This window comes from Falco cherrug, chromosome W (genome assembly GCF_023634085.1).
Source record: "Falco cherrug isolate bFalChe1 chromosome W, bFalChe1.pri, whole genome shotgun sequence".
Classification (NCBI taxonomy): Eukaryota; Metazoa; Chordata; class Aves; order Falconiformes; family Falconidae; genus Falco; species Falco cherrug.
Genome location: NC_073719.1, coordinates 9,512,724 through 9,539,082, shown reverse-complemented (window position 1 = coordinate 9,539,082; position 26,359 = coordinate 9,512,724). Strand labels below are relative to the sequence as shown.

Sequence of the window (26,359 nt, the reverse complement as noted above, 5' to 3'; positions counted from 1 at the left end):
TAGACATCAGATGCTGTGGTGAAAATTTATTAAATTGATTACTGCTTATGAAAAAGCCTTTGTCTTTAATTAGGGATCGCTTAACTTGGACAGGGAGCTCAAGGACAACTTTAATGAGCAGGTGGTGTTTGTCTTGAGCCCCCCGAACAAGCAAGATATGAGCAGGACCATCCAGACAATAAATATTGTGTGCAGCTGTGTCATGACAGTAACTCCACCATGCTCAGGTGTCTGGCCAAGATCCCTGGCATGTGTGAAACTTACAAATCATGAGACAGTGCATGCTTGCACTTAGCCTAAACTTAAAAGTTTGCATACACTAGGTGTGTAAACTATTTTTGTTTTTCACTGAATATAAAGGCAGGCAAGCTCCAGGACTGGGCCAGAAGCCTCACATACAGGTGGACGCACTGCATAGGAATTTTCCCAGTTACAGAGAGACTCCTGGCACAGGCTGCAACAGGGCTTCCCAGCCAAAGTGTGGGCCTGGATGATGTTAAGGTGGTGATTGGTGATGTATCCTTTTCTTAGTCTCTGTGACACTTTGCAGTAACAATCTGATGCTTTGCTTCTATTGCTCTTTTATCATATTGTGCATAATAACTAGTACTGTTTCCTTTTATCATATTGCATGTTGTTTTCATTTATTATATTGTAATGTAATAAACTGCATTTATTCTTATATTTTATTTTGAATTCATTTTTGCTTGGTGTCCAGTCAATCAGCAAAACAGATGCTGGGTAAGGGATCTCTCAACCTTGAGGAGTAACCTTGAGAAAGCCTCCCTACTTAAGGGAAGATCACTGCCATGCAGTTCACTGCTGTGCAGGAGAGCTTAACAGACCCTGATGGCTGCAGATATTTATAGTGTAAAGTGGTTGGCTTTTAATCAAGTTTTCTGCTGTGTTCATGCAGTTTCTGACACTTATCAGCCCAGTCTCCAGCCCAAACTGGTTTTGTGGTTTGGTGCTGGGTTTTCACTGATGTGGTACAACAAAGCTAACTTCAGTTAGGCCTACTTGTTGAGCAACTGCCTGAATCAAAGTATAGTTAGTTCAAACAGGAGGAGTGCACCCATCACACCTTGGAAGAGCAATATAACCAGTATAGAACTACTATATAGATAGCATAACTGATTTCCTATAGAAAAGCTATTCCAGGTCTGATTAGAAGTTGGTACGGTATTCTTCTAGGATTGCGTTTTGGACACAAATATCCTCAGCAGCATTCATTGTTACCCTTTTTAGATCGAAGAACCTTACCAAAGGCAGTTCAAAACCATCATGAGTGCATAGGCAAAATTCTGAGCAAATAGCTTATTTTAGGCAACCTCATAGTTGGCTTTTTTCTGACAACTTTACTTTTAACTCTTTGTCTGTAGCGTGGCCAGAAGCAGCTCTGCAGGAGCTTGTGAGCAAAGGACTGATGGTTATGAGCTATAGATGTCCATGTCCTCACGTGGCATGGCTGCAGTTTTCATTCCTTTCCATTTGTTTTGACCAGTGCAAGATTTATGTGGGGCCATCAGCTGTCAAAACAGACTCTTAGGCTAAGAGGCTGCAGCATAGCTTAAAGCCAGAATTAAGGAGACTATCCAGGAGCAAAGCAGTCCAAAACAGGCAAGAGTAAAGGTCCCTTAACATCACCTTTTTGTCTTTTCTCCTCCTGTGAAACACTACCAAGTATTCCTCGGTCAGAATTCAGGAGCAGACCCATGGTAACCAAGTTAGAAAAATACAAACAAAAAGTCACAATAAAATGTTTAAAAATAGCACTAAAACATTCCTAACTATTTCTGGAACACAGCATATACAAAATAGGTTGTGGTGTTAAAAAGGTTTTCTATTAGTACTTGCATAATACTCCAAAATGGAGTTAGATTTATGGTGGAACTTGATCTTAAAGATCTTTCCCAATCAAAATGATTCTATTGAAAACTTAGTCACACAATACATTTCTGTTCATTGCTCTATTTGATTTGACAATTTGAAAAAATAATGCAACCAAATATAGGGAAAACATATTTATATGGTGTAATGTGGTGATGCAAGTTGAGGCGGGCTTAAAAGAAACACTATGTCTGCGTGGCTGGGTTCGGACAAAATGGCCTTTATTGTTTATGCAAACTATTTATATATCTTAGACAGTGCAGGTGTTAGACCCTGATAGGTTTTTGTGTCCTTCTTGCTTGCTATTTGCTGTTGCTGTAGGTGCCCGTATGCTGCGGTTCTAAGTTCCGGTTCTTCACACCCTGTTTACATACCTGACAATCTGTGGCTGTCTTAAAGGTACACGGCTAAGTCTTTGAGGTCAACTAACTTATCTGCAGACCCGCTGCAGACCCCAACAGTGTACTGCAATATTTAATCAAGGTAAATTTGGGATTGTATCAAAGTTAAATTGAACAGAGGTAGTTTACTTAGCTTCTCTTTAAATATAGTAGATAGTCATTATGCATTTAGGAAATAAAAATTGAATTTTAAATGCCAACACTATTATTTTACAGCTGTTTTGTCCCTCATCCCAACATGGAAAATTATGCCTTCTGATAGAAAGCTTAGAAATAACTAGATTAATAGGATATGGAAAATTTAGAATAATTAAAACTCTCATTGTATGTACAAAGAGGAACTTCACAATACGACTTTGCAAATTAGGCCCGGTCCTGGGGCCCTTTGTACTGATAAGGTGGACCTGGGATGCTCTGTGTGCTGATAAGACGACACTGGTATGTGAACATCTGTGCCTTGAGATAGGAAAACTGGATCTGTCCTGTTTTATGGTTTGGAAGAAACTTGAGACACGACTGAGTCTGCGCAAAGAGTGAAGGTGAAAAGTTCAGAGTGAGGGAGACTACTAAGCCTTCATCCTCAAAGACCCCCAGGACCTCCACCAGGAGACAGTGTGCAAGTGCAAATGGGAGGAAACTTATGTTAATGACTTCTTGGTAGACTGATTATCCTAACCCAACCTATTATCTGGCATCTATTGAATATGTATGAATGTATACTTTAAATCACACGTGCACAAAGAAGTCAGGGCAGCAGGTGCTTTTGGAATTATCCACCCTGATGTCCGCTGGTGAATTAAACATACCTGCTTTATAACCTATCCTGAGTTATAGAGTTTAATTCCGCACATCACTGCCTTCCCAGCCATATGTGATTACACTTCCAGAGGAGATCAGACTTCTTCTGTTCCATCATGTATAGGAAACATCCTCATTGTCACTCACTATTCAGTATGGAAAGCATTTTACTTTTGATGGATTACAATCATCAACATGATGCTATAAAAAATTAGTAGGGACAATTGAGGTATTTTAATGACAGAAGACTGTTGGACATACTAGTTTCAGAAAGCAAACAATTAGGCCTGCTAAACAATTACCAAATGTACAGTTATATGGATGGTAAGAATGAAGAGAGTAACCTAAAATAAAGCAAAGACTGCATTTTTATTTTGTACACTGCTCCATGATTTTAACTTTTCTTATTTTTTACATGCAATGTTCTTAACCTCATCACCTTTTATTCATCACCCTATGAAAGTCATAACAATATACTTCTGGGCCTTAATTGCCACAGAATTATACCATTTATTTGTTGATTTCACCAGCATAAATGTGGTTTAATCCAGTTATTAGCCTGAATCTTGACCAGGAGGGTCACGGACCAATTTGTTTGTCTTGCCACAAACAATCCTTATCATTTTGGAAAAGATGGGAGCAGGAAATGACACACTCTGTACAGTTTTGCTGTTCAGCCTTTGTCTCATCGTGACTACAGTAACCATCAGCATGTGCTTTTGTGAGTGTTTTTGGTCACGCCGGTACAGAAGAGTGGGATCTCTTCCTCGCAATCCGCCCCGAGTAGTGGAACCCATGGGATACCAAAGCAGAGTGCGAGAGACTGTTATATAAACAGAAGAAAACTGTTGATCTCCAGCAGTTGCCATATGACTTGTTATTTGTTTCTGTTCATCTTCGTTACCTCATGAAGAAAAATACCAAGGACCAGACACAGACTATCGTGGAGGGAACAGATGGAGTTACCACCCCGACATTATTCAGGACTGTGCTGGACTCACGAGTGAAGAAGCCTGTTTTCCACGTCACATGAGACTTTGCTGGACTGTTATTCTGTTTTTCAACTTCTAGTTCATGTTTGTTAATAAATTGTTATTTGTTGTTTACTGGTTGTCAAATGATTCATTGAATTTACTTTGCATCTAACACACGGTTTTCAAAATAAATCAAAAGGGTTGGGTAATACATATAATAACCTACAAAAACAAAACCTAAAACCAACACTTATAACTATAGATTCCACTTAAGTAATAAATGAACTATAAATACTATAGTTTCTTTAAACATTCTTTTTTTTTATATATATATATATATATATATACGCGTCACTATCATGGCTAGACTATAGGGATTTCGCATGCACGGTCTTTCCAGATTTTTCCAATACATTCTGTGGGGTTTAAAATTGTGCATGCGCATGTTCAAAGGCATACACGATAAAAGATGGAAAGATGGCTGCTGAGTGTCCAGATGAAGTCCTGGACCCATTTCCCAAGCTTACCACTCCGGTAAGTTTGTTAATGGTAACGTTTATGGCACTATGGCCAAATGGCAGGTCCTTGCTTTCAATGCAATGTTTTCTCACCATCAGACTACCACGTCACCTGCCAGGGAGGAAGGGTCTGGAGTGCGCATTTCCCCCTCTGAACATCCCGCAAGGTGAGTGTTTTTTAAACGTCTAACCTGTATGGTTCATTATAAAGGGGAATCAAAACTTTTTTTTTTTTTCCTCCTTGTTTAGGCAGAGGGCGCATTTTTCTACTGTCACACATCACGAACTTATGGCGGAGGTGGAAAAGTATAAAAGACGTTACCACATCCTCGTCTGTGCGTTCCTGACGGTTGTTTTCTTTGCTAGTCTACTTGTATTCTTAATCAGCCTACATTGTTGTATGAATTGTTAATAGTTAATTATTCCCAGATTCTTGTTTGCTATTAAATTGTTATTGTGTTAACTATCTAATCTGTATTGTCGACTGTACATTTCGGCATACTAAAATTTGTTTAACACCATTAGGTGAAATCATAGTAGCAAATTGCATGTTAGTTATAACGTGTTGAATTAATCTTATAAAACATGGAACAGCACATGGCAAAAACAATAAGGTGGCTAATCCACATAACAAATAAAATAGGGTTCGTTTTACCCAGGGGCTCCCGAGAAGCCAGGAAAACAAGTCAATATTCCAGTCTTTCCAAGTTCGGACGGGAACATGGGCTAACTTCCCTGTCTCTGATGTGATTTGTTTAACTCCCTCACCATTGTCATCAATTTTCAAACAACAATTGGAAACATTTAATTTACCACAAACACTTCCTTCTTCGGCTAGCAGGTAATCGAGAATCATTAGAATAGTTTGGCTCCTGATCTGTACTTACAGTTTGGATTTTACCATCTGGTATTAAGGATAATTCCTCCTTTCCTACCTCCTCTGCTGCAGTTTCATCTGCACATCCCATAACAAGTCACCGTCATGGTAAAACACACAGATTTACATTAGTAGAACTACTACAGAGTGTATTTTATTTCAGTTTTTCTGCCAATATTCCCCATAGCCTTGCTGACCAAGGGATATTGTTTTACCTGAACTAGGCAGGCCTTCCCCTTATCATTTTTACTGTAACAGGTAAAGCATTTTTTCTTTACCTGGAATTTATTTCCAGATATACCTGGTTACAGATTTCTTTTACTTCAGGGAGGTCCTCTTTTCCACTTAAAGATATTGGTGAATTTGGCATTCTTATTTGTTTTCTTAGTTTGCACTTTAAAGGTTTCAGGATGTTTTCCTGGTGGCCAGCAGCTCCCACAACTGTAACAAATTCTTTTCACTGAAGTTTAACACCAAATAAGTTGGTTTTGTATTCACCCTATTCACAACCAACTTTCAAACATCTAAATTTCCCATCAAAGATTCACCTTTACTCTCCTCAGACCCACTGCCTGCCCTAGAGGGGCCGTTACCGGTCCTGTTGTGCTGCAAATGCTGCAGCAACTGGGGTGACAAAAAAAAAAAAGTCAGGTCCTTTGCTCAATTGTCAGCAACAGCAACCCCCTCCTCCTCACCATCAGAAGGATTGGAGCAGGAGATGCTCTTCCTGCTCTGCAGGTTACACAAGCCTGCCTCTGCAACAGCACTTCTGTTTTAACTCTTTCTGACCCTGAATGCAAAAATGCTCCTTGTTGCTTTAAGTCTGTGTTCTTACATATCAGGCCTTCGCAGGCAAACAGCAAACACCCTGCCATGCGTCCCGCAGGACTCAGCCGCACCTTCGAGGGGGTACGGGGTTTTGTACAAACTCACCCCAATACTTTAACACTTTCACAAGGGTCTGGATAGCAGCGGGAGGGGAGTGAGGGAGGTGGTAAGGGCTGGGGGTGGTGGTGGTGGAGGTATATACGGAGGGGGAGAGGTAGGGATCTCATCCTCACTTCTATTATTCTTCTTCTTTCCCCCCCCTTTGTTTTCTTTTAACGGGAACAAAAGGGCCCTAGTTTCAGACCCTATCCATAAGGAAGCATACTCGCTTTCCTCCAGACTAAAGGGTTCCTTAGAATTCACATATATATTCGGAGCTTGACAAATCCAATCCTCAAAAGATCCAAAACCTGGCCAATAGAGGTGGTCTCCCCTGATCTGCGTGCCACCCCATTTTTCCATGCAAGAATATATCATTTTTGCCTTATCTTTCCCTTTCCTAGAGGGGAAAGCATCCCAGGTTTTACTCATTAAACCTAATGGACTATCTGGTGGTATGTGGGGGAGCTTAACTTGGGGTCCCCCACCCATGGGAACAGAGGGCTTGCTTTTCCTCTGTCCCATCTTCCGGAGTACCTTCTCTCACACACACACTCGCTGCCCCCCGTTTGTGACCCAGCCGCTCACGGGGTATGGGAGCTGCACTACTAAGGGGTTCGCACTCGCTTCGCCCGCAATTGGACATCTCACACAGCACACTCCGGGATACTCAACCCCAACTGAACGGATCACCGGCCTATACTCACGCACTCCTGCGTCTTCATCTGGGGCTTCGTGCACAAAGATTACAGGGTTTGCTGGCTTTCTTTTGCTTGTTGTCGAATTTAGGGTTCGTCGGTAGAGGATGTGGTGCGATAGCACCCACTCAGGGCCGCTGAATTTCAGCGGGGTGCCTCCCCATATGGGGCTTCCCACCAGATTGCCTCTATCCGAGTCACGGCACCAAATTTGTTATATATGTTGGCGATAATAACTGGTCAGGGCCAGAGCCAATTGAGCCAAATTAGTTTATTAAAGCAAGCGGCAACAAGCAAAACAGCGCTGGGCGGCCGGGGAGTCTCCTGCTCCACCAACGGCACACAAATTCAAGCAAACTGAGCAGCTCTTTTTATCTTCCCCGAGGTCGCTTCTGACACCTTCAGTAGCCCCTCTGCTGCTTCTGTTATCGTGGTTTCTTGTCAGACAGGGCGTTCCCATGTTTGGTGTAGCAAGATAACATTGTGGACATGTCTCTTCTTGTTAAATAGGAAGTTCTTAAGACCACCACAATGGGTTCGTTCCTCTTGCTTAACTTGGTTGATCAGCAAATTACCTTGAGTTACTTATTACACCCTAGAGCAGGGGTCCCCCAGTTCCATGAGGTTACCGGGGCAGGAAAGGCTCCGCAGGCACCCGCCACGGCCTGGCCTGCGCCGCCCATCAAGCAGAGGCGGGAGGGTCCGTTACGTAGCCCCAGGACACATCCCCAGCGCAGCGCACCACTCCCACCTCTCCGGGTTAGCTCTCCCAGGCCCCCACCGCCCCCTCACGCCCCCGCCCCTTCCCTGCCTTTTGCCCCGCGGCCCCTTTTCTCCGCGCCAATACTCCCAAGCTCCCACCTTGCTCCATTCCTCAACAGCGTACTCCCGCCCCCCACTGAGCGTCATTGGCTGCAGTGGCCCGTTCCTCACGACGCTCCTGGTTCGGGATTGCCTCCGCTGCTACTCAGATCCTCATCAGTGCAGGGAGAGCGGAAGCTAGTGAGGCCTGGCGGTGGCGGCATCCGCTCGTTCCTTTCCTCCTTCTGTTGTGATCGGTGTGGGCGTGAGCGCTGCGCGTGCCCGCTCCCGCTCCTCACCCTCGCCGCTGCGGTACCTCCCTTAGCCTGGGTGACGGTGTGCGCTGTGGCGTCTTCTTACCGTCCCCGTTCCTTCCCGCCCAGGGTATTTCTCTACTCCATAGTTCTGCCGTCTCTCCAGGTCCCCGCTGAGGCCGGGGAGTGGGAGGCTGAATCGGAGGGAGCAAGAGGGAAGCGTGCGAAAGAAGGCGGGGAGAGAGGGCGGCAGTGCGGGCAGGTGAGGTAGGAAGTCATCCCGCTCCCCTCAGGCTTGTAGGCGGCACTGCGGAGGCGGCGGCGGCCGCCGCTCCCGGGCAACGCGGTTCGGGGTGAGGAGTTGGGGGTGGAGTAGCAACGCTGAGCGCGCTGGGGAGGCAGGCGGGCGAAGGGCGGTGGCGGGGAACGCTGCGGTCTTGATGCCGGGTATTATTTCAGTCGGGCGGCAGCGGAGCAGACCCCGATGCTGCCGGCGGCAGGGGCCGGAAGGAGCCCGGCTCCTCTGGCGTCCTCGCACGTCGCACGCTCCGCAACCACCCCCGTCCTTGTCCAAAGCTGTTGCTTCCTCCTCCCCCTTCCCCTTAAACGAGAAGAAAATTCGATTTGATTTAATATATTTCCTTGGGGTCGGAAGAAACTCCTGCCTGCTGAACCTGGTTTAGGTGCTTGACAAAGGTAAATTAAATGGTAAAGGCTTGGGGAGCAGCAGCAACAACAACCGAAAAATCCTTCCTCTGCTAAGGAAGTGGGGAAAAAGGAAGTTTACTTTTCGCTTTGATATCCTGGTTTTGGGCTTTATCTTTTTGTGTTTTCTGCCTTGTGTAGTTTAGCTGTCCTTTGTGTTTCTCTCTCTCTTGCCGAAATGCTGTTTCTATGGACCTAATCATGGAGGCTGAAGAAAGAGTCTGGGGAGATCGAAAGTTTTTAAGCTCCTCAGACACAGAAGTTTCTTTGTTCATTTTGAACTGAAACTGATGGACTCTGTGACCGTACTTCAGTTCCTTCCCTTCCGAAATGATCGATAACCCTGCAAGTATAATTAAGCTCTTACAAAATAAGAAAGTTGTAAAGGAGGTAGTCTCTTTTATTTAATCGAAAGATCTTGAGGCTTGGCGCTCCCTGTATCTGCCTTTCACTTTGTTGGTCTTTCACTTTGTGTTCTGGAATATCTAGCTGGTCGTCTTCAAGGTAGCTGTTAAATTTCTTTATGAAAATGTACCCTCGTATTCCTCTGCAAATGTAGTTTTTCCTCTCCACTGCTGCCACCACCTCTCTTTCTCCCCTCTACCCTATCTCTGTCCTTAAGATGAGTTGGACTGCATATTTTTCAGCTTGTATAGGAGAGGTCTGTATTGTATTTTGATCCTTGCACGTTTATCTTAACCTCCATTTTTTTTTTTAAAAAAGCAAGCTAGCTAGTGGTCTGACTTATTAAAAGTATATGTAGTTGAACCTCTGAGTTAACATGGTGTTTGGTTTTGGTGACCACTTTCTCCTTTATCATTTTTTTTAAAGGAGTTTTGTTTGAGGCCGTTGGAGGGGGAAACTAAATGCAAAGTTTTGATGTAAGGTTTTGTACTGTTGGTGCTTGTTATGCCAACTAACTAGTTGTATGTAGTGAATGCAGTATTACTCACCACAGATTCATTTCACATGCGTCAGAGGCAATTATTGGTTAGTTTTTTTTTCATGAAGGCGAGGAATTTCTTGTACTGTGAACTTTAAAAATGAGCCAGAAGCCATAGTTCTGTACTAGCTTATTTAAATTTTTGTTCCTGTTTGACAAACTCAAAAGCAGCATGTTGGTCAGATAGGATGTGTGTGCTTCAGTCTCTCAAGTGTCTGAGATGTGTTGGTATTTGTGAGACTCGAACAAAGTAATTTTATGCAAATTTTTTTAACACTCCTACATATGTAGTTCTTTAACAGCACCAAGTAACGTAGTGTGTGAGGAAAGTTATTAATCCAGCTCCATCTGTTTGATATAGTGTGAGGGAAAGAAATTAACGTTTAACTGACCTAAATTGGCTTCTATGGCTGATAAGAAGTAAATGATTTAGCTTGCAATTTATAGACTTACCTTTCCAGGCAGCAATAAAGGTTATTTTTAGTAGACATCTGAAAGGGCTGAACAAAATAAATGGCAGTGAACTTCAGTTTCCTTATATGGCTGATGCTTGGCAGAAAAGCAATGAAGTCTAAATGGGGTAATCCTTTTACAAAGAATGATCACTTTCCAAAGCAGTCTTAATGATCACTTTCCAAAGCAGTCTTAATGATCACTTGAGGTTGGTTTGTGTTAGGTTTTGGGTTTTTGTTTGTGGTTGGTTGGGTTTGTTGTTTTGTTTTTTTTTTGGGGGGGGGGGGGGGAGGGGGAGGATTGTAGCAATGACAAATTTAGTTGTAAACCTTATGTTCTTAATGGATGCAATTTTTTGTTTCTTTTTAGACCTTTTGCATTTTTCATGATGCACTTCATATTTTTCAATGTTGTGTAGAAGAATAGATCCTTTTAGTGGAGCCACAAGTTTTTACATCGGTGTTTTGTCACCATGGTAGCTGTGGATAAAGCCATTTGTAATGTTTAAAGTGTAATTCAGTACTGCTTTTACAGCTAATGGTTATATTGTAGAATTCCATTCATGTCATTAATATAGTTTAGGAGTTATGAAGGAGTGCGTTCTTTTCTTGAGATGAACTGTCTCCACTAAAAATCAAGATGATGTTGATAGTCATATTATGAATAAAATAATTTAAGTATACATATGGTAGCTCATGTTGTTTGAAACAACACTTTCATAGGTATGTGTTGATTGATTAGGGAAATATTCTTTTGACCTGGCTGTTTCTTGTGCGTGAATTAAATTAAACTCATATAAACATTGGTAATTTTAAGTAAGTATACTTGCAAAGAGAAATTGCAGCATATGGCATACTATGGAGTATGATTATCATGAGAATGATTTTCATATTAGTATAAATATGAATAGACTTGTCTTATGAATAAGCTGCCGAGTAGATAATGTTTGGTATAAATGCAGTACTCAATAGGGTATCTGTTTGCACATCACATTTATATAGAATGGATTAGGGGACTCCATGGAGAAAGTGTTATTGATTGAAAGTTGCCTAGTGTATTAAGCTGGTGGTATAAGAAAACAATGTTATGATTTGTCTTCAGTGGAATTTGTTTAGAGTCTGTGGTCCTAGGCATAGAGTGCAATGCTTGGAACATCAAAGCTAAGGGAAGGCTTGCACATGTGTAACATACGTTAAAGGTACCATGTTACTGTAGGTTCTAAAAATAGAAGGGGATGGAAGCAAATTCCTCAACTCAGCTTTCCTGTAGGAGTGTAATGAATCATTGGCCGTCTGCTTTGTTTTCTTGTTTTGTTGTCATCCTTCCTGCTCCCAAGCAAAAAGGAAAATCTTCTAGGGAAAATGGTTACATAAAGATTAAACGTTTGATATGTCATCTTTTCTGTAGATTCTCCCTATGGAATAACCTAATCTGCTAAAGGAGGGTCTGACATTTACTCCACATAGAGGAATTACAAATCTAACCTATTCTGAACGAGTAACTAGTTGAGTTGATGGAAAAGCTACTCTTATGGATATGTGTCATGGTTTAACCCTGGCTGGCTTCCCCCAGTTTATATACCCAGCATGATGTCATATGGTATGGAATACCTCTTTGGGTAGCTTGGGTCACATGTCCTGGCTGTGTCCCCTCCCAATTTCCAGTGCCCCTCCAGCCCTCTCGCTGGCAGGGCCCAAGGAACTGAAAAGTCCTTGACTTAGTATAAACATTACCCAGAAACTACTAAAACCATCAGTGTCCTATCAACATTGTTCTCATACCACATCCAAAACACAGCACTGCACCAGCTACTAGGAAGAAAACTAGCTCTATCCCAGCTGGAAGCAGGACAATATGAAAATAGTATTCCTATGTGAGCATACAGATGTTGATAGGTGATATAGGTAGTTAAATGTGAATTATCTAGAAAATGAAGATTTAGAAGCCTCACTATTTTACCTTTGTCAACTTTTAGGTAAAACAAGATGTCAGACAACACTTTTCACATCAGAATGAAAACATTAAGGGTAACATGTTTATCAGTTTATGTAGTAAATAGTCCATAAATAATTTTTTTTTCACACTTAAGTGCAATATTTGTGGTAACCTATTAAAGTACTAGCTTAGTGTCTTTGGAACTTAGTGTTAGGAACTTTAGTGTTGTGGGTAACTTGTGAACAGTTCTGTGGTTACTCACATGGCAGACTCTAGTCCACTTCTGGACAAGAAATACTTTTTTTGGCAGGGTGGGAGCTTGTCAAAGCTTCAAACATGGATTTACCGTAATCCTTACAGTTCTCTTCATCTTTTGGAGCAGCTGCAGTGTGCCACTGCAGTTTCCAACTGTGAAGGTGGCACGCAGAGCCTGCTGTATCAACACAGCTGGCACATGATCTCCTGCTGAGTAAATATCAGTAAAAATTAATGGACCTAAATAATACTGCCTAGGATGTTTCAGTAATAATTAACTGTTAAGCAGTTCTACTGAGCTTAAGATCATAAGGGAACAGGTGATACAGAGAGAAACTTGACTGCTGTAATGACAAGATTGGTATGGGGTTTTCTGAAGTTTTTTTTTTGTTGTAAAACAATTGCTGAAATACAGCCTTTCTAATTAAGAATACAGTGTTCATGTATTGTGAGTAAAACCTTATAAATGTTAAGTTTTGAGAGTGAGGATGCTGATTTAGGAGAGATTTATAAATTTCATCTTCTGCGTAAGAAAAATGGAAAAAGTGAATATTGTTACACTGGAATTGATAGTATTTTTATTATATGGCAATTAGGATAATTTTGTTCTTTCTGCTTTTCTTCCTCATTAGTTACCAGTGTTTTTTTTTCAAGTACTTCTATGATGCTTAAATTTCAATGAGCATTTGGCTTATTACTCTTTGTTTAGTTTCACTTGTACTTCCCCTGAAGGTGATACAGGAGCATGATATTTCAACATTAAATTGCACCTTCCACCTTTAAAAATACATTGTGACTTTGGATGATTGAGAAATAACACTAAACAAACCTCTTCATTTTAATGAAGCCAAACTGAAGTGTACTTATGTTGGAGAACATCAGCATTGTGACTAACTTCCCTAAGGTAGTTTAAGTTGAAAAGTAGATTAGTTCTGGATACAGAACTAATTTGTAGATACTTGATACTAAGTGATTGTTATATATAGGAACAAGGAGTGATAAGTAAGCGGAGTCTGGGGACAATATGAACTATCTTGGCTGCCGTGGCTGTCCTGGAAGTTGTAATAATGTCAGAAGCCTCTAGAGTTTCTTGCATTTGAAGGCTGAATCTTGTTAGAAAAGATAGTGTGTACTCTCCTCCCCTCATTATCCCCTTCGGTAGATAATGAATAGGATAAGCCATACTTTTCTGTCCTATTTTTTGGCATGGCCAAGAAAATGTTAGTTAACAAGTCTTTTGCACAACTTTGTTGATTAAATAAGGTGGGGGAATGCTTTGTGCTTTTCTCTGTTCCATATCTCTCCAATGATTAGCCACAGTATAGACCCTAAAGATTACTTATGATAGTAAGGACAACTTCTGTCCCTGTAAATAGTAAAGCTACCAGAAAGAAGGTGATTCCAAAATGCACAACTTCTTTTATAGCTTCTCAGTTTTAAAATATCCAATATTATATACCCTCAAATCTTTTGTAAATAGAGCTATGGTTTCTGAAACTTATGCAAAAGTGTGAAACAAAATTTAATTCTGCAAGTATAAAGCTATGTTATATGCAAAGTAAAACTGTTAAAAGCAAACATTCTTTCAGATTCTCTTATTTAGATGAACACTGTGAGAATAATAACTGGAAGAAACTGCAAATCTGTATCCTCAGAGTGATCAGTTAAGAATTCACTAGGTACATGAGCTCCCTTTCCAATCACAAAAGTTTAAGTACACTGAATTCTCCAGGTTTGTATAGCTCAACATGTACAGTGCTATGCTTTATGTCTTGTAGACCCCGTCATGAAGTTGGCTGGGGTGGAATGAGCAGAGATGCATAAACGTGGTCTGGGTAGTGAGTTGTCTGACTATTTTGGATTCTCACACTTCCAGTGGAGGAGACTGCAGCTATTTGAGTAAAATTTCCTTTCTAGGAACAGCTAGGAAGGAAATACTTTTTTTTTTTTTATGTGTCCAGCTTTGTGTTCTCTTGAACTTCAAATTGTACTTCTGAAGTAGATGCTTGGGGTGTAGTTGTCTTTCTGTGAGTTTTTAGTGCTCAGTGTCTGCTACTTGTGTCAGTTGTCTGTGGCTAGCTTTAGGAGTAAAGGAGCTCTGAAGTGGTTTGAAGTATTACTAAAAGTTACAAATACTTGAAATAAAACATTTCTAAAACAACTTTAACTTGAAGTGGATGGTATCTCCCTCTGAAGTGGCCAGGGGCTTATTCTCCTTGGTGGGGAAATCTCCAATGTTAATAACTGAATTAAAAATATTTGAAGTTCTATTAGTTTGTTAAAGGTAGCTGCAGAAGGGTGGTTGAAAAACAGTACCTGTCTTGGTGTCTGAAATTTGTGCTTTAAGTCTTGCTGCTGCCTTTAGAGCCTTTTCATCAGGTTTCAGGTCTAGTTGGCATGGGAAGTTCCTGTAGCACCTGTGTAGGGAAAGTTCTGGAAGAAAAGTTTCATGTTCTTCCATAGTCCTCTGTCCCCTAATTGTGGGGTCTAAGTTTAGTACAGTTGCAGAAATTCTTCAGCCTTCCTTGTCCTCCTTGTCTTTGGAGTTTTTCAGTACATATCTTCTAAAACTTTCAAAGCCTCCTAGGATGGAGAGGAGAGGGCATAGATGCTTCAAGTTGCATCAATATATCTAAACAAATGTCTGAACTGCAGTGCCAGATGCCTATGAATGTCAGTCACAGGTTCAGTCATCCAGAATTACTATGGATATAATTTTAAGTGTTTGGATGGTGGAAAGTGTTTCCAGGCTTGTCTGGAAGATGTGTGGGAGGCTGTAAAGAAACTGTTTGAGAACTGCAGTTCTTTTTCCCCACGTGTGACTGTAGTCATCCTGGAATTAACCCCCTTGAGGGGAGAAATGACAGTTTAGATGATGATCCCAATTGTCAGCAATTTGATCAATTACTGCAGGTCTTCCGTCTTTACTTTCAGGTAACCCTGAAGATAGGATGGAGGTTTATATTTGAAACTGGGTATCAGAGAACTCTTAAATAATTATACTAATGTAAAATATAGTGTGTGTGGGGGTTTCCTCTGGGGAAATGCTATACTCTAATAATCTGCATGTGCTTATGCATGCTTGTGGTTAAAACAAACAAAAAGCTTGGCTGCAGAAGCATTTACAAGATTGAGGCCTGGTTTTTTTCAGTAAAAGTAGACTGAAAAGTATGGCAGTCTCTTTCACGACTTAAATGCTCTGTAAATATTCACCTTCCATACTTATGCTACAGAGTATTACATGCAGGTGTTGAATTTACTTAGTTTCTACTTTGGCCACACTGGTAGGTGTACCTGAAGGAGGCGATGGATGTGCAGATAGCTGTTCACGTGCCCTGATAGCCTGCTGCTGGTCCATTTGCTTGCTATGGCAAATTAATCTGTGGTGACCGGGAATGTCAGCTTGGTAGTTAGCTCCTTTTAGGAGAATGTAGTCATTTTGGGTTACTTCTGGTCACATAATCATATGTGATGTTAACCCTTGAGCTGCAGGTCATTTAAATTCTGAGGTGTGTTATAATAATTTTTTTTTGGTTGGCAATAAAGTTCATTACTGAGGAAGAAAATTCAAAAGCTAACAGCTTTCTGATTCATAGGTATCCAGCCTCTATATAATTTTAGTTGTGCTTTAGTAAACCTAGAATAAATAATCATGTATAAGTAATGAAGAATGTTCATTAATTCTTTAGTCGATATCTTTTTTGGGGAGGAATTACAGGCAGAGGGAATCAAGCGAAGAATGCTAGAAAATAATATTTGGAATAAACCTAGAATTTTACTTTAAGGTCACTTTTGTTGGTTCACATATGGATGTTGGAAAACTATTAAAAACAAGGTAAAAATTAAGGACTGATGGTTATATCTGAGTTTCTGTCCTTTCTGGGAATGTGACAGGAAGGGGAAATCAATTGGAACTCTGAATTTGGCAAACCATCCAGCTCTGATTCTGATAGATAAGATCAGAGATTTAATATGGGAGAAATGATCAGAGCTTTACTATTAGTATACTATTATTTAATTGTAATACATCTTATTTGTGCCTTTTATTTTAGGATACTTTTTTCTGAATGATGTGTTCTGGGGAAGGGAGCTTTCTATGGCTATTAGAAAATCCTGTTCTTCCCACGTATTGTTATTAATGTAGACTTTAATGTTTTGGGTCCAGTACCAGAGGTTTAATCTAAATAAAAAAGTAAACAATAGAAATACTATAAAAACATAGAATCATTTAGGTTGGAAAAGACCTTTGAGATCATAAAGTCCAACTGTAAATCCAGAACTGCCAAGTCTACCACTAAACCATGTCTCTACATGCCATATCTATGCATTTTTTTTAAACACCTTCAGGGATGGTGATTCCACCACCTTCCTGGGCAGCCTGTTCCAATGCTTGACCATCCTTTCAGTGAAGAAAATTTTCCTAATATCTAATCTAAACCTCCTCTGGCACTTGAGGCTGTTTCCTCTTGTCCTGTTGCTTCTTATCTGGGAGAAGAGACCTCCTTCCCACTTGCCTACAGCCTCCTTTCAGGTAGTTGTAGAGAGCAATAAGGTCCCCCCTGAGCCTCTTCTCCACACTAATCAACCCCAGTTCACTCAGTTGCCCCTCATAAGACTTTTGCTTCAGACCATTCACCAGCTTTGTTGCCCTTCTCTGGACATGCTCCAGCACCTCAATATCTTCCTTGTTTGGTTTTGGGCCCTTCACTAAACAGTATTCAAGGTGCAGCCTCACTAGTGGCGAGTGCAGGGGGGCAATCACTTCCCTAGTCCTGCTGGCCACACTGTTTCTGATACAAGCCAGGATGCTATTGGTGGTCTTGGCCACCTGGGCACACTGCTGGCTCATGTTCAGCTGCCTGTCAACCAACACCCCCAGGTCCTTTTCTGCCAGGCAGCTTTCCAGCTGCTCTTCCCCAAGCCTGTAGTGTTGATAGACTTAAAATAGATTTTGATAGACTTAGATGAGAATAATTTACTCTTAGATTTGTATTTATCTGGGCGAGCTCCTCTTTTTCAAGGAGCATTTATTTTGTCTTGCTGCAGTGAAGCGAAGCTTAAGTGCTGAGGATCATGGCATTCCTGTGTGCTTTTAGCAATGCTACTCTTGCTAGAGAAAAGCAGTGGAGCAGGCAAACTTTTCTGTTGGATTTTCCTGTGAGAAATCTGTGGGAGTGGTATCGTCAAGATTTCAAATGTCCTGTAGTCTTTCACAACCTTAGTGTTACTGAATTGTTTTTTGCAGCAGTCTGTGATGCCTTAAGGGAAAGATTATGGCCCTGCTGATGGAGCAGGTTAAAAGAAAGTGTTATGGGATGGGGGAGAAATAAGTCTTTAATCACTGGGGTTTTTTCTTGTCCTTTTTTTTTTTTTTTTTTACTTCACTTTACTACAGTGTATACTGTAGTTCCATTCCTTCAAGCCTTTTTTAGATGTAAAGCATTGCTTTGTAGGCAAGTAATTGACTTCTTGCAAAAATACGTATAGCACTTGCTGAGCAAGAGTGTCCTCCACTTAAGACCACATCCTGCAAATATTTCTTCGTGTTGTGCATTGAGTTCAGAACTGAAACTGCTGATGTAATCACTGTCTGGAGTATAACTATTTACTAACCTGACTGAGTATCTTTGCTGCTTCTTAGTTGCCTGAAGTACCTGTAGGACTGAGAGATTTGGCATGGTTAATTTCTGTTTAAATTGTTCCCTTGACCCCTCCTCAAACTTCTTGTCTTTACTGGTTGATTCTTTTTGATACTAAGAGAAAAAGATCAATAACAAAGTTATCACCTTTAATTTAAAGAAGTCCTAATTTAGAAAGACCGTGACTGAATATATAGTCTTGGAATCTCCTGAATTTACTTCAACAGTAGGCAGTATGCTTCCTCCTCTCTTCTTCCTGTGTGGGTCCTTTGCTTCATTTGTGAAGACTTGGTACTGAGAGTCAGTGAGTGAGTTGATTAACAAGCTGATTAATTAGGAAAAAAACCCATCCCAAAACTCCCCCAATATCTTGCAGGATTAGTCTTTTTGGGTCAGTTGCTGATCATGCTCATGGTGTGTTTAAGCAAACCCTAGACTTAATAAAAGGCAGGTGTGAATAGGGGAAAGCAGGGCTTGCTCTTTCTTTAGTGGTCTCTAGTTTAGATTAAGCACAATGGGAATTCACTTGCTTTTTGAGTTCCAGTTGCCGGGTTAGAGTATTCTTACTCAATCACAGTAAATCTAAACTTTTTCTTCATCACTGATTTGTTCCTTAGTAATCATTCCATAAAAATCAAAAGTGCAGTTAAAAACTGGAATGCTTACCCAGTTATGTCTCTTTTTGGGGCAGATATAAAGTGTACTGCTCTCTATCTTTCCTGCTTTTTTTTGCCATATGCATGTTGACTTCTAGACTTTGGACAGTATGCTGGGAATTTCATGCCTATCTAAAATAGTTTGTAATTGCTGTATTGATGGGAAATAACAAACTGCAGTAAGAACTGAAATTGGGAAAGGAGTGGGGAGCTGCTCAGTCCTTTGTTGCTGAGGGCATTAAGTAGTGTTTGGTTTTGGTTGGGGTTTTTTTGGTTTTTTTTCTCCTTCCCCTGCAAGCTACCTTCCAGAGTACTTGCTTTTCAGACTTTTGTACCTAGTTCCTTTAGTTCCTAGGGATTTCTGGTGGCTTTATATTTTTGATTGTCAGTAGGGATCTCTTGATTGAAATGTGTAGGTCAACAGTGCTTGCATGTGGGATGCTCTGCTTTCAAGTTAGACCCCAAGGCTACTGTGAATGGAAAACTGACAAGTGATGGGCAGTTGGTGTGATTAGTAAACAAGTTCATATATTATGTATTGTCACTAGTAGAATGATGCAATTAGAAATATCTGTAACTGATAATGTGGGGTGACATTATTATATTTTACTCTTTAATCTTGGATGGGTAATGCAGAACTACCTTCAGTTGTGGAGGGATTAAAGGTGCAACATAATTTAGGAGGCAGGGGATGGAAGAACAGGAGGCATTTAGTTTCATAATTCTAAAATCTGGGAAATTTACCACACTGGTGTGAAGGTGTCTTGTGACTGTGCCGTGGGGCCACGTACACTTGGCTGTCCCGCACTCATAAAGTGCGGGTAACAAAATTACTGGTCCTTTTCTCATCTCTCCCTGAAAACTGGCAAAAGGTAGACAGAAAAAAAAATATTCTTGCTTTGATATCAGCATTTTAAGACTCTTTAATACTGTGCTTCTAAAGATTAGAGTGGGAGCGATGTGGAAAAGCACTAGTGAGTAGTTGTCCCATAATGGAGGAAAGTATCCTAGTTCCTATAGTCTCAAGTAAAATTAACTTCTTGATCTGAGTTTAGATTGCTGTTTCCTTTAATGAATTTTAGAGGCACTGTATGACGAATACTTGAGTTGAGTTGTGTGCATTGTTTTCCTTCTTCAGTCACGCCAGTATTGGTGACTGTTACTTCTGCAAGAGAAGCCTTGCTGTATGATGCCTGCTTATTGGAGTGGTAATGTGTCAAATAGCTTACCTGCTTAAGGATGTTTTTAAAACTTTCTCATGCCAGTAGTTGTCTATTTGTATGTCCTGCTCCTTAATCTGCAAAATAACTGCTTATCTTCTGGTTGACAAGTATTTCATGTAGCACATCAGAGGAAATAGTGATTACTGAAAGATAATTTCTTTTCTTATGGTGCTAGGATGGAAACAAAGCTCAGCAGAATATATGAAGTCCCAAATTACTTTGAATGTTATATTCAAGAAGATAACTAATGTGTCTTTCTTTCAAACCATGTAGTATAGGGATTAACCTATGCAGGATCTGGAGACAGTGAATTCTTTCCTTAAGGTGGTTTCCAAAAGGATATCTTCTGCATATTTGAGAGGAATTATAAAAAATGCATTCACAGTCTAGTTAAGAAATAAAAAACAAAGTGTCTGTTGACCTTGCAAATGAGCATGAAATAATTGAACTTTTTTCTTTCCCTCATGTGTCTACTTAATTTGTGATAGTCTATCTGTAATAATCTAGAGCTTGATAAATAGGAATTGACCCTGAACCTAAGTATGTGTTTAGGTTTTTGGGTTTTGGTTTGGGGTTTTTTTGCATAACTTCATGTTTGTATTCCTCCCTGTTGTGGTTTAACTCCAGCCAGCAATTAAGATAGTGTGTGGTGTTGGATTGTTGTATGTTGAAGCCAGTTCTGATTCCATTACTGCTGCACTGGTCTGGTCTCATCAAAGTTCATTCTTTAATAATGTGGTGATTGAAAGGGAGTCAGGTTCAGATCCCCAAATCCAGAGTGGCAGAGATGGGTGCCACAAGGTGCTCAGTGCGGCAATGGGCACATAGCTACCATAGAAGTGATAATATACAGTGTTGTATAGCAATTCACATCACAATTCGGTTCATTGGCTATTCTCACCCAGAACCCTTGAGGCACACATCGAACTTCCCTATCTTCCCACATTACCCGCCAAGTGCACCCAGATCCTTGAGCAAAAGCAATCCCATAAATGGGTTTGCCTTTGCCTGGAGTAGGAATGACCCAGACTGTTTTCCCAAGCATATTTTTAAGATGCACTACAGGAACTTTATCCCCTTCTACAGTACATAAAAGCTTTGATTGGGCAGGGCCAGCTTGGTTGGCAGATCCTCCCGTGTTGACTAACCAGGTGGCCTTTGCTAAATGTGTATCCCAGTGTTTCAAAGTTCCACCACCCATTGCTTTCAATGTAGTCTTTAACAGTCTATTGAATCATTAGATAGTCCCAGAGGCTGGTGCATGATGGGGAATGTGATATACTCAGTCAGTGTCATGCTCTTTGGCCCAAGTGTCTATGAGGTTGTTTTGGAAATGAGTTCTGTTGTCTGACTCGATTCTTTCTGGGGTGTTATGTTGCCATAAGACTTGTCTTTCAAGGCCCATGATAGTGTTCCAGGTAGTGGCATGGGGCACAGGGTATGTTTCCAACCATCTGGTGGTTGCTTCCACCATTGTTGTTGCATGATCTGTTATCTCAGCCTTTGGTGACATTCAGAAACCTTTGCCTTCTGACCAGTCCATGGTCGCTTCCAAGATTCCTGGACAACTGGGATTTCCTATTTGATCACATAATGAGCTCGATGCAGCCCACTTGGTGTAGTATCACTTCTGTGATGTGTAGAGGAAGCCCTCCCTTTAAACATCCAGCCCAGCACTTGGTAACCAGGGTGCCAGAAGGAGCTTTGCTTCAGTACTGATCACTTCCGAAGTAGCTCAAACCCCTTCATAAGCTGCCAATATCTCTTTTTCAATTGGAGTATAGTGGGCCTCAGATCTTCTCTATCCCTGACTACAAAAGCCCAAGGATCAACCTCAAATCTCCCCTGGTGCTTTCTGCCATGGGTTCCAGGTAGAGCCATTCTCCCTGGCTGTGGTGTAGAGCACGTTCTTTACATCTTGCCCAGTCCAAATGGGCCCAAGGGCTACTGTTTGAACTGTCTCCTGTTTAATTTGGTCAAAGGCTTGTCATTGCTCAGGGCCCCATTTAAAATCATTCTTCATTAGGGTCACGTGATAAAGAGGGCTTATAATCAGACTGTAATTTGGAATGTGCATTCTCCAAAAACCTACAAAGCCTAAGAAAGCCTGAGTTTGTTTCTTAACAGTAATGTTTCCACCAACTAGTATTTTGTTGATCACATCCGCTGGGATCTCATGAGCTCTATCTTGCCATTTTGTTCCTGAAGACTGGATCTCCTGTGCAGGTCCTTTGACTTTACTTTGGTTTATGGCAAAACAAGCTTTCAGAAGGTTTTTGACTATTTTCTCCTCTTTCTCAGAAACTTCTGCTGTGTTGTCCCACACTATGATGTCATCAATGTATTGCATGTGTTCTGGAGCTGCAGCCTGGATCAGTCCTTGATAGATGGTAGGGCTGTGTTTCCACCCCTGGGGTAGTCAATTCCAAATGTACCGGAAGCCCCTCTAAGTAAAGGCAAACTGTGGCCTGCACTCCGCAGCCAAAGGGATTGGGAATAATGCATTTGCAATATCAGTAGTGGCATATCCCTTGGCTGCCTTTTGATACCATTTCATATTGAAGTTCTAGCATGTCTGGTATGGCAGCACTCAGTGGTGTGAGGACTTCATTCAGGCCATGATAGTCCACTGTTAGTCTCCATTCTCCATTAGACTTTTGCACTGGTCATATGGGGGTATTAAAGGGTGAGTGGGTCCTGCTGATCATTCCTTGGCTCTCCAGTCAAAGAATCAGCTTATGGATGGGAATTGGGGAGTCATGGTTGGTGTGATATTGCTGCTGGTGTGATATTGCTGCTGGTGCACTGCTGTGGTAGTGATCATCACCTGTTGTTCTTTGACCTTCAGCAACCTCACAACAGAAGGGTCTTTGAGAGACCAGGCAAGGTAGACAGCTGCTTAATTTCCTCCATCTCTAAGGCAGCTATGCTAAAAGCCCACTGGTACCCTTTCGGGTCCTTGAAATACTTTCTCCCGAGATAGTTAGCTGTTGGGATCCCCCTGTCACTCCAGAAATACTAATGTGTTCTGCCCTTGTATAGCTTGATGGCATTAGAGTACACTGTGCACCAGTGTCTACTAGAGCCTTGCACTCCTGTGGGTCTGATGTGCCAGGCTGTTGGATCCACGCAGTTCAGTAAACCCAGTTGTCCCTGTCCTCTACCTGGCTGGAGGCAGGGCTCTTCTAGTCCTGGTCATAGGATTCTCTAACAGGGCAGAGAGTTGCTGTAGCGCAGAGCAGCCCTGCCCAGTTATATCTTGCAAAAATGGATTATTATTCCTTTTCATAGACTTGAGAGTAAGATCAGCCCCTCCGCTCTGGGAGACTGGAGCAGCAACCTTCCTGGAAGAACCGCTATTTGTGATTTGTTTTTTTCCTTGCAATTTATGTAACTGCCTCCAGGGCTGAGGTAAGTTTTCCATCCCGCCTCCTCGTGTCCTTTCCGTGGTCCTGCAGGTAAACCCACAGGGTACCCTGTGGTGTGTACCCCTATAATCCTCCCTCTTGAGTAGAAGAGTGCTTACTGTTAATAGCTGAGCTGTGGGTCTATGCAGGTGGGGAGTAGGATCTATCTTTATCGAGTCACTGGACCAGTTTCTCCACAGCCAAGGTGAGGGAAAGAGAGAGTTTGTCTTCATATTCCTGGAGTTGGAGAACCACTTCATCCACTGTTGGTGGTGCTTTGTCTCTCCAGCTCACTACTGCCAACAAGTTGGCATGTGACAATGATGCGCTCTGTACAAATTTCCACCACATGGGTCATGTGCATTGTACTTCATCAGGATCTGTGGGTAACTGTGGATCATCCTGGTCATAATAATCTCTTTCATGGCTAATTCCCTCGGGTACTGGATACCTCTCTCCATGGTGGCCCACTTGCCTGGGTGACATGTATCCCCTCAAGGAGGATATTACCTTTCCTTCACACTTGACAGGAGTCACCTCTAGAGGTGAGGACTTGTGTCCCTCTTCCAATTGCCCTGTCAATGCCCCCTTCCCTAGAAAGTGATCCCAGCTGCTTGGCTTCCCTCTGATTCCAGGCTACTAGCCCAATTATCCTAGCGTTGGAGCAACCAGGTGACAATGTGCTCACCTGGGTGACAGCTGAAATAATTTTGCATATCCTGCAGCTCATTCAGGGATAGGGATTGAGTGGTTGCCTCTTGTTCTGCCTCTTCCTCTGGTTCTTGTGATGACCCTGCTTCGTCTTCCTTTGCTAAAGGAGCTGGGTTTTGTGTCCGTTTCTTCTTGAGTATAGGGGCAACTGATACTGGCGCAGGTTGGTCCTCAGGTTCAGTTGCATCACCCATTGTGGGGGTTGGAATAGCTGCACATAGTTGCTTAATCCTAAACAAGATCTGAACTACATTCAGCATTCTTAGCAATAGGACCAGGGCCAGCAATAGGTTTGTCTCAACATACTAAGGATATTCAAAAGTTTCAAAATTCGTAAATGCTTCTGTGATTAGCCTGGAGAAGGAAGGTGTCTCCCCTATAGGTTGACTCTCTGAGGAGAAAAGGCAAAAGGTGTAATTATTAATAGTTCCCACTAAATGGCTCCCAAAGTGCAGAGGTGATGACAGTGCTGAGTACACATACCAGATTAGTTTCTCGACCAGCAAGTCTATTAAGTATAAGTACTATAAGCCAGTAAGTACAACACAAGGATGATAAACAGTGTAATAGGGAATATATACTGCAAGCGTTCCATAACGCAACCCTGAGATCACATGTAGCAAATAACATTGTGACAGTGACTACTAAAATAATATAGTAAATGCTTAGAACAAATTTGTTTTAAGACGCTCTGGTCAGATCTGTTATCTCAACCCTTTGTGCCCTGTGTTGAGGGTCAGAAAGGACACTTGTGGTTTAACCCCAGCCTGCAACTAAGTATCACGCAGCTGCTTGCTCACTGCCCACCCCCCAGTGGGATGGGGAAGAGAATGGGAAAAAGGTAAAACTCATGGGTTGAGATAAGCTTAATAATTAAAATAAGGTACAAATAATAAAAATAATAACAACAGTAATTGTAACGGGGAAAATCCTCTCTCTCCTCATTTCCAAGGGGGAAAAACAAGTGATACTCAATACAATTGCTCACCACTCAGCCAGTCCTTGAGCACCTATTGGCAGGCCCTGGCCAACTTCCCTGAGTTTATGTACTGAGCATGACTTTCTGTGGTATGGAATATCCCTTTGGCTAGATCGGGTCAGCTGTCCTAGCTCTGCTCTCTCCTGGCTTCTTGTGCACCTGCTTGTGGCGATTGAGGCAGACTTTGCAAGGATGGTGAAGCAGAGATGTTTATTGTTTGTTAGTTACAGCTTTTATAAGTTCATACTCTGTACATGCACTGCTAAAAGTTTTATTATTGGTCAAACTCTACTGTCCACGCGCCCAGCCGCTGTTCGCTATAGGCTACTCTGCTGTTCACACTGTTTCCTTATCTTCTAGAGGTGAGATCACATTCTTCCTTTGTTTCTGTTCCCTCTGTTTCTTCTTGCACTCCTCAACATTATTTACTTTTTTGCTGCAGGATGAGAGCTGCACATTATCAATGTCAAACAACCCGCTGTCTGTCCTCTATAATTCCCCCTTTTTGTTTTTCAATTACAAAAAATTGTTTTTAAGTTATGGACTGTTCATTCCTTTTTTTCCTATCACTTAATTACCAATTTTAGCCTTATTTTATGTGTACATTTGTACATTTCAATCAGGTTCATTGTTGCAGCCTACTAGTTTGTGCTGCAGCAAGGCTTTTACTGTCAGTCAGATTCTACTGTCTGTGCTGTTTCTCCTTCCTCCAGAGGTCAGACCACACTGCTGCTGCTCCTCCATCCAACCCCTTCTCACACAATCCTCAGGGCTATTGAACTACTTAGCAGGAATGAGCTACAGCTGCACATCCATCCATGTCAATCAACCCACTGCCTCTGAGGCAAGGCCACAGCTGCATATTATCAATGCTAATCAACCCACCGCCTTCATTCCTCTACAGTTCATAAAATGTAAAACTTCTGTTATCAGCATATTTCATACAGAGGGGTCAACACATAGGTTTATGATTACTTATAAGAACATGCAATAAGGTATGGAAATGTTATGAAAATATCTTAACAGAAACTGTTAATCAAATAAATGAGCATGAGAAACTTTTTGACTTGTATATTCTGTATATAAGCTGTTACAAAACATTTCCTATCCCAAAAGAAAAAGATAAAACCTACTTAAAAGCTCTTGAAATCTTGCACTTGGACGAATGTTCCACTGTGCCTCTGTTCTGAATCATGGAAGTGGAAATTGTGTAGAACAAAGTTTTACTTTAAATAATTGTTCAACTGTTATTGCTGCTTTTCAGAGAACCTGAAAGCATACAATGAAAACTTAGAACTAAACAAACCGCTGAATG

General features: G+C 41.5%; 1 protein-coding gene across 18 annotated transcripts in view; it reads left to right on the top strand.

The window, feature by feature from the left end:
- The first annotated feature begins 8,278 nt into the window (after positions 1 to 8,278).
- The window catches only part of LOC129734539 (erbin-like), a 123,979-nt gene continuing 105,898 nt past the window's right edge, over positions 8,279 to 26,359 (top strand). For 10 of the 18 annotated variants that reach the window (XM_055698143.1, XM_055698140.1, XM_055698146.1 and 7 more), the window contains exon 1: positions 8,302 to 8,400. The gene's annotated coding sequence lies outside the window, so the exon portion shown is untranslated. Of the gene's footprint in view, positions 8,406 to 8,528; positions 8,835 to 26,359 lie in introns of those variants that run through there. The other 8 variants (XM_055698139.1, XM_055698144.1, XM_055698141.1 and 5 more) reach the window with 4 other exon arrangements.